The following is an 8,514-nucleotide window of genomic DNA, read 5'->3' on the forward strand; positions in this document are numbered from 1 at the left end:
CTTTGCAGGCCAGTCCCAGCCTCCAGAACCTTCTCCCCTTGCAGCCTGCAGGCTCTCTGTGCAAGAGGACAGGTTCTGGGGACTGATCCAGCCCTTCAGGGGCCAGTGCGGCCTGCAGGCAGTCAGCAGGATAGGAAAGAGGGCCCCAGGTGCAGGCTCCAGCCTCCAGCAGTCCCCACTCCTTTTCCTGCAGCCTCCCTGGGGGGAGAGGACAAAGGATTTGAGGCAAGGGGAACAACTTACCTGGAGTGGTGGCAAATGGTGTCCCCTGGCCACTTTCTGGGTGATGTGGCTGCCACATATTAGACACTCTGCAGGAGGATTTTCACTGCACGTGTGCTAGTATCAGCCCCACAACCCTCTTATTGTGTGCCTTGGAACAGCAGCCTCCACCATGGGCAGTTATTGAAGCTTCTACTTGGAGAAGCAGTAGCTTCCCAGCCCAGGCCCTGTTCTCTTTCCAGCCATGGGAGAGAGAGACGTGCTGAACAACACCTGGAGAGCTGAGCAGTGTGCCAGGATGGTAGGAAGTGGCCAAGAGCAGAGGATTGTCCTCTGGGAGCTCAGTGCACTTTGGCTGGCATCCACACTGAGAAGGCAGTGAAAGCCTGTACTGCTAACAGGGCTCTGGAGGCTGGGACCTATCTCCCCATTCCATTCCCTGGCACTCTGGGGAGACTGACCTGTGGACTAGGCCTCTAGGCCACAGTAACTCAGAGACGAGTGTGTTTGGGACTAGGCCTACAGGACTGTATTTACCCTGGGTAGAGAGAACTGTACTTTGGGACTAGGCCTCGAGGGCTGCATTTGCCTTGTGAAAAACAGACATTGACCCTGACTTTGGGGTTTCCTGACTGTTGAGGCCCATTGACACCAGCACAGAATTTGAACAGGTTGCCACTTAGCTGTGGGAAAGCTCCAAAGAGCTCCTCTGGCCCAGGTGGAGGGAGATCCATTCCTTCTGGCCACCTATTGTTCTTCCTGGTCCCACCTAGCTGGACCTGGACATGAGGACAGGTGAGCACAGGGTACCTGCTGTTACAAATGCTGTAGCATACATGCAGCATAAAGTGGCTGGCCTACCTACATCTTTGACTAGCCCTCTGATAAGTGATGCTGGGGGAGGCTGGGTGAAGCCCTGCTCTCACTGTCCCTGCCTCTTCTGATAAATTGCTCCAGCATCACATAAGGTAGTAGGAATAATCCAATACATTCCCAAATTGAAATTCTATAATCCAGGAGCTGTGGCTACTGCATAAATAAAGCAGAAAGATTTTGAAATTGTAAAAAACACGTTGCAAAAGTGCTCTTCTTAGCACTTTCCATTTGATGACATCAAAACACCTAACTAAAACCAATGAACTAAAACCACAAATTCCTGAGAGGCAGGAAAGTATTATTATTCTTCCTTTTTCAGATAGAGAAACTGAGGCACAGGATAATTACGTTCCTTATCTGTTGTTTTTTTAATCAGTGGAAAAAAAATCCATTGAGGCCAAGCCTTAAATTATGGGTCCAATGTCATACTGGAAATCTGTGACAGGAAGGCCATTGGAAAACCCCTGATCTTCACATTCCTAGCAGAGGGAAGAACAGACCACTGGCTGCACTGAGGTGGGGAGATCACCTGAAACCCCAGCCTTCCTAATATAGGAACTCCATGGAGCTGCTGCACCTAACCTTGACACAGCGTAAGGCCATGGTCACCAACCAATCGATCGTGATCGACTGGTCAATCGTTAGGGCTCGACCAGTCAATTGCGAGGCATTTGGGATCTCCCCCACCCCCAAGAAGCCCCAATACCTACCTCCAGCAACAATGGAGGTAGCACCAGCTTCCCATGGGGTGGAAGGAAGTCCGGCAGCTGCACATCACTTCTGAGGTTTCAGGAAGTGCACTGGCTGCTCTCCCTCCCCCAAACAGCCAGTGTGGCACCATAACCCAGGCCTGTGGCATGCCAGGGACTTGCTGCGGGGGTGGTGGTGGAGGAGGCAGGAGGCCCGTCCCGGGACTTCCCTCTGCGCGGGGGGTGGGATGGGGGGAGCAGTGGTGCTAGAGGGGGGAGGAGTCCCGGGAGGAATCGCGAACCAGGGTTTCCCTCATGGGCGGGAGGGAGTCCCCAGAGGAGGCGCACACCGGGACTTCCCTCCTCTGGGGGGGGCGTATGGTTGGAGGGGGGGTGGAGTCCCGGGAGGAGGCGCATGCCGAGGCTTCCCTTCTCTGCGGGGGGTTAGGACTCCCCAGAGGAGGCATGCACCAGGGTTTCCCTCATGGGGGGGGATGTTAGGAGTCCCCAGAGGAGGCTACCTGTCTCCTGTCCCCTACCAATACCCTGCCTCCTGCCCCCACTGGCACTCTGTCCCCTACCTCAGCACCCACTAGCACCCTTCTCCAGTACCATGTCCCTATCTCCCACCAACACTGTTGGGGCCACATTAGTGAGGTTTGGGGAGGGTTTTGGAGGAGTTATTTTTTTGCATCTCACTTGTGTGGCCCCAACTGATTTTTCTGTGGGTCAGTGACCCCTGACTCAAAACAGGTTCCCCACTTGTCTCATAAATAAAGACAATGCAGAAACTTTTTTGGCTATGTCTACACTGGCACCCTTTTCCGGAAATGCTTAAAATGGAACAGTTTTCCGTTATAAGTATTTCCGGAAAAAGCGCATCTACATTGGCAGGATGCTTTTCTGGAAAATTTTTCGTGCCAATGTAGACGTGCTTTTCCGCAAAAAAGCCCCAATCGTAATTTTCGCGATTGGGGCTTTTTTGCAGAAAACACTACTGTGCTGTCTACACTGGCCCTTTTCCGGAACAGTTTTCCAGAAAAGGACTTTTGCCCAAATGGGAGCAGCATAGTTTTTCCGGAAAAACACTGACAATTTTACAGTAGATCGTCAGTGCTTTTCCAGAAATTCAAGGGGCTAGTGTAGACAGCTGGCAAGTTATTCGGAAAAGCGGCTGATTTTCCGGAATAAGTGGCCAGTGTAGACACAGCCTTTGTGTTTAACATAGTATTTTATTTAAAAATGAAGCCTGGCCAACAAACCCCCAGTTAGGGCAAGCACCCATCTGGCCACAGCGTCATAACACTCCTGCACATACATCCCCAGACCCTAGATCTGAGCCTATTATGCACTGGAACAGCCTGTCCTGAGCCTCTCACATCCCTAAATTCCTGAACACTCACATCCTTCATCTTCTGCCACAATACTCCATCCACACACCGCAAATCTGTGTCCTGAGCCCATCACACTCCCAACCCAAACTCCTGCACCCTCACATCCACAAGCCTGTGGCTTGCTCAGTACCCCAATCTCCACCTGACCCCAACACTCTCCAGCCTGGAGCCACCTCCCTGAGCCAGCATCCCCTTCTCCACCTCCTCTTGCATCCAAATTCCATCCCAGAGCTTTCACTTCTCACCCTTCCCACATCCAAAGCCCTCATTCCCACTCCAGAGCCTGCACCTCCTGTCCCAACCCACTGAGGGTATGACTAGACTGCAGTTTTTCTGGGATTCCAGAGGTATCCCAGAATAACTCTTCTGCATTCAGGGACGCGTTTGTTCTTCTGCTTTTTTTAGCGGAAGAGCAAACATGCTCTTTCGGCAACCCCTGTGTTCCTCATTCCACGAGGAATGAGGGGGCTTCTGAAAGAAGGGTTTTTTCTGACATTTGGCCCAGTGTAGACAGTCCAAATGTTGGAAAACCTCTTCCTACAGAAGAATAGGGAAAAAAAGTGGCAGTGTAGTTGTACCCTGAGAGTGTGTAAGGGCTGGGGATAGGAAGTGATGGAGATGAGGAGAACAGAGAGGGCGGAGCTTCAAGGAAGGGGTGGGATCTTGGGGGAAGGATGGGGCGGTAGATCTTGGCTTGTTCTGACATTTAAAAAGTGATCTTGGGCATAAAAAAGTTGGATACCACTGGGCTACGTCTACACTGGCATGATTTTCCGGAAATGCTTTTAATGGAAAAGTTTTCCGTTAAAAGCATTTTCAGAAAAGCATGTCTAGATTGGCAGGACGCTTTTCCGCAAAAGCACTTTTTGTGGAAAAGCGTCCGTGGCCAATCTAGACACGCTTTTCCGCAAAAAAAGCCCCAATTGCCATTTTCGCAATCGGGGCTTTTTTGCGGAAAACAAATCTGAGCTGTCTACACTGGCCCTTTTGCGCAAAAGTTTTTCGGAAAAAGACTTTTGCCTGAACGGGAGCAGCATAGTATTTCCAGAAAAGCACTGACAATCTTACATGAGATCGTCAGTGCTTTTGCAGAAATTCAAGCGGCCAGTGTAGACAGCTGGCAAGTTTTTCCGGAAAAGCAACTAAGTGGCCAGTCTAGACACAGCCCTGGTGTAAGGGCTGGCCAACCCCCTCTGTGCCAGGTGTACCAGGTGTGGCTGGGCAGGCTCAGCTCAGCATGAGCCAAGTGTGAAGGAAGTTATTGTGGGGGGGATCTGGGTGTGGGTAGCTCTGTGGGAGATCTGGATGCACAAGGGCTCATTGGGGGTTCAGGTGTAGGGGCAATGGGACTCTGGTTGAGCTCAGTGGAGCTGGGGCTTGGTGTGGGGTCCAAGTGCTGGGGAAATGATACGGGAGGGGATCCAGGTGCAGCTTGGTGGGGGTCTGGATGTGGGGAGCTTGTTGGATGAGTCCAGGTTTAGGGGAGCAGGGCTTGTCAGGGTGAGGGTTAGATGGTCCTCTTAACCAGGGAGCCCCAGCTGCTGCTGAGGGGATACTGCATATAGGACTTCTGCCCCCCCTCCCGGGCCCGTCCTGATTCCTCATCCTCTTCTCCACCTCTCCCCCTCACTCCCCAACCCTTCCCCACTGCCTCTTCCCCCCACCTTTCGGTCATTTTCTCTTTGTCCACCCCCTCACCAAACTCCACTGTAGTCTGTAGGGCACAGAAAACTGGAAGCCTGTGGGGAGAGGACAAAAAGGGGAGGGGATTGGGCAGCTATCTCTGCAGAGCTCCTTGGGCTAGGCAACTCCCACCACCACTCCATATACTAGCAAGGGGGAGGCAACTATGGGGAGCATGTGTGGGGAAGAGGAAAGGGCAGAAGAGCCCCTAGAAGCAGGCTCAGTAGCAACTGGGCTGAGAAAGTGAAACCAAATCCATCACCACTCCACCCACTAGTAAGAGGGAGTAGGGAGAGTGCAAAGGAGGAGAAGGGAGGCAGAAAGGAGGAAGCCCATTTTGCCCACCTTGGGACAAGATGCAGGGAGAGGGACTGGGTGGGGTGAGGGTCCAAGCAGGGAGGGGTCTGAAAAGGGGAAGACCGGCAAGCAGCAGCAACACAGCACGCTGGGTTAGGTGGTCTCTGCAGAGCAGGGCTGGCACACCTCTTGGAGACGGTGGGCTGGAGAATGCTGCAGGAGCAGGGAGAGCCTACATGACTGTAGTCAGAGCCTTGTGCATGTTCAGGGGCAGACTGCTTCCTGTTTCTGTCTTCCCTGCTACTCTGCCTTCCCAGACATCCTGGAACATGCAGGCACCATACTAACTACATTCCACAGGAGCCCCATGTGCAAGTTGAAGTCAGGAAGGGGAGGAAGGTGGCGTTAGCACTGCCCCTGCATTGGTAGACAGAGCCTCTCTCTCCCTTACAAATCAGATACCCATGCCAGTGCCCCTCACTCCCAACCTGCAGCCCCGCTGCCATTGCCCCTCACTCCCACCCCACAGCCCCGTCGTTACCAGACCCAGCAGTTTGTTAGTCACTGGCTGTGATTCTCTGGAGCAGGAGTGGGTGCAGTAGAAGAGGGCCAGGAAGAGTATTGGGGGAAGAGATTCTCTGAGAAAGGGGATGCAGGGAAGCATTGGGAGAGAAGGCAGGGCCTCTGTTGTGTGGTGAGAAAAGAAGCAGCACAACCCAAGACACTGAGCTACAGGAAACTGTCCCAACCAGCTTTACCAGCTTTTCAACCCCTGATCAGCCATCTCCCCAACCCTCCTCATTTGACCTCTGAACCAGGCACCCGGGTCACCAATGGGTTCCCCAACCCTGCTCTTAATCACTAGACATCATTCCCCTCCCAGAGTCAGGGGGAGAACCCAATAGTCCTGGATCCCAGACCTTGCTCTAACCACTAGATCCCACTCCCCTCACAGTGTCAGGGAGAACCCAAGAATCCTGGCTCCCACACAACCCCCCCACTCTAACCACTAGACCCCACTCCTCTCCCCAAGTCTGCGAGAGAGCCCACAAGTCCTGGCTTCCAGCACCCCCACTCTGACCTGCTCAGCCAGCATGCCACACTATGCTAACCAGCACCAGGGGGAAGAATCAGTATGGGACCACCCAGTTTGCCTGGCCAGCTGGGGCACCCAGCTCAGTGGCCTGGTAGGAGCCAGGGCCCAGCTGAGCAAAGACATCCTCTGAGGTTAAATGGAGAAAAGGAGCTTTGCACATCACTGAGTCACACAATTGACTCCATTAGAGGATTCTCCATGAGGTAGAGGGAAATTTCCAGGAAACCATTATAGGCCAGCACCTGCTCCCCTACCTCGGGCTCCATCTTGCTGAATGGGCTCCAATACTCCAAGCTGTAAGGAAACAAATGAGTCTGCTGGGCCTCAGCCAACTTGCTGAAGAGGAAGAATCTGACTGGGAGGGGCTGCATGTGTGAGGGGTCCGGCAGGGTTGGGGGAAGCTCAGGGCTGGGCTGGCAGGGGCTGCTGTTCAGGCATGAGGGGCACTGGCAGAACTGGGCTGCTAGGGGCTGTGGGTTGGGAGTGAGGATCCTTAAAGGGAAACAATCAAAGGCCACTCCTGGCTCCTCCTCCTTCTTGGCTGTAAATGCTCCAGGAAGTGAATTCTCCTGATTCATTAATAGACAGGACTCACCTCCCAGGACTTCCTCTTCCCAGGGTGCCCCTTCCCATTGGTCAATCTCCCATCCCCATGCAGACCACTTCAGCTGTGGGGCCCAATGGGTTAGGCACCAAGCTCCCATTTACTTCAAAGAGAATGTGGTTTCTTGTTAATCCATAAAGTGAAACGGAGGCACTTTGCATGCTTGGGTGAGAAGTTCTAGATCCTTTGACAATAGCTTTGGGTTCAATCTAGACACTGTGTATGGGGTTCAACTTCCAAGTTGACTATATATGACACCTATTGGAGATGGTGCAGAATACCCTAAACAGCGGCAAAAAACATAGTCGCAGGGGGAGTGGGCAGATTTACAACCCTGCAAAATAAAATAAAGCAGTAAAACCGGTAAGGCTCTATGAGGGGCTCTTCCCCTGCTCTGGGTCAGTGAGTGGCCACTCAGCCCCACTACTTCCTAGCTCAGTTTTCTCTGGGGAATTAGTGGTGCTGGGGTTTCTGTCTCTGGTCACTCCCCAGCCACATTCAATAAACCCTGAGCTCCAGCCTATGATCAGGCTGGGCCCACCGTCACTGGGATCTGGCCCAGGGCTCAGGCCAGGGCAGTATCAGCAGTTAATAGGTATACTGGTTCCACACATGGCAACACACCAACAATTCAATAATCTCTGAGTAAATCCAGGCCCTAGTGCTGAGCGGGGTAGACAGACAAACACAGCAGTTCAATAATCTCGAAGTAAGCCCACGCCCTAGTGCAGTGTGGGGCAGACAAACAAACACACTCGGATCCTCTTGCTCAAGTGGGGTCCAGCAAATGCAGGCTGGTGATTGGGAACAGCCGAGGGGGAGGGGGAAAACTGTCACCCAGGAACGGGTGCTGCTGGGTCAGCGGGGATACTGACCTCAACATGCTGAGTCTGACTCTTACCCAGCCAAATTAGTGTCGGCTGTCCCTGGGCTTGTTCCATTATCCCCCTCGCTACATACCTGGCTCCAGTGCTGGTCTGCTGTGCTTTGCAGGGCTAGAAACTTTGTCCAGATGAGCAGTCCCTCTAGGCCATAGTCCTCTTATAGGCCCAGCAGTTTGGGCCAGTCCTCAGCTTAGCTCAGGTCCAACTCCCAGCTGGGGAACACTGTCAAGGCTGTTCCCCACTCTGGCACAACGAATACAGGAGTTGGGGGCCCACAAGAGCACTCCAAAACCTTGCCTCTACAGGCTCTGGTACAAAAACTTCCACCCAAAATTCTAATACCCAGATTTTAGGGAGTCCACTGCCACCATCAAGTGCTTCTGAACCCACAAACAGCGGTGGACACTTGAAACCAACCCCCAGGGTACCCCAAGCTCTTGTACCCCAAAAGAGCTTGAAAAATAAAAGAGAAAAACAAGCTGCAGTCTGGGGTAGTTGAGCCTTCAGTCAGGCATGCAGATACACAGACAGACCTTCCAGGACAAAAAAAAAAAATCAACCAATACTGGTTAATTAGAACAAAGAAACAATGATTTATTATCAAAACAAAACTACAGTTGCAAGCATAGTACAGTGGCTAGATTGAAAGAGCCACCAATTGATATAAATACTCAGGGAAAGTCCCTGGGGTTTAAAAGCCTTAGTTACAAAAGAAAAAAAAAACACAATTAACAGCTCAGACATTATTTCCACATCCCCAAAACAAGGA

The sequence above is a fragment of the Pelodiscus sinensis genome, chromosome 15 (assembly GCF_049634645.1).
Source record: "Pelodiscus sinensis isolate JC-2024 chromosome 15, ASM4963464v1, whole genome shotgun sequence".
Lineage (NCBI taxonomy): Eukaryota > Metazoa > Chordata > Testudines > Trionychidae > Pelodiscus > Pelodiscus sinensis.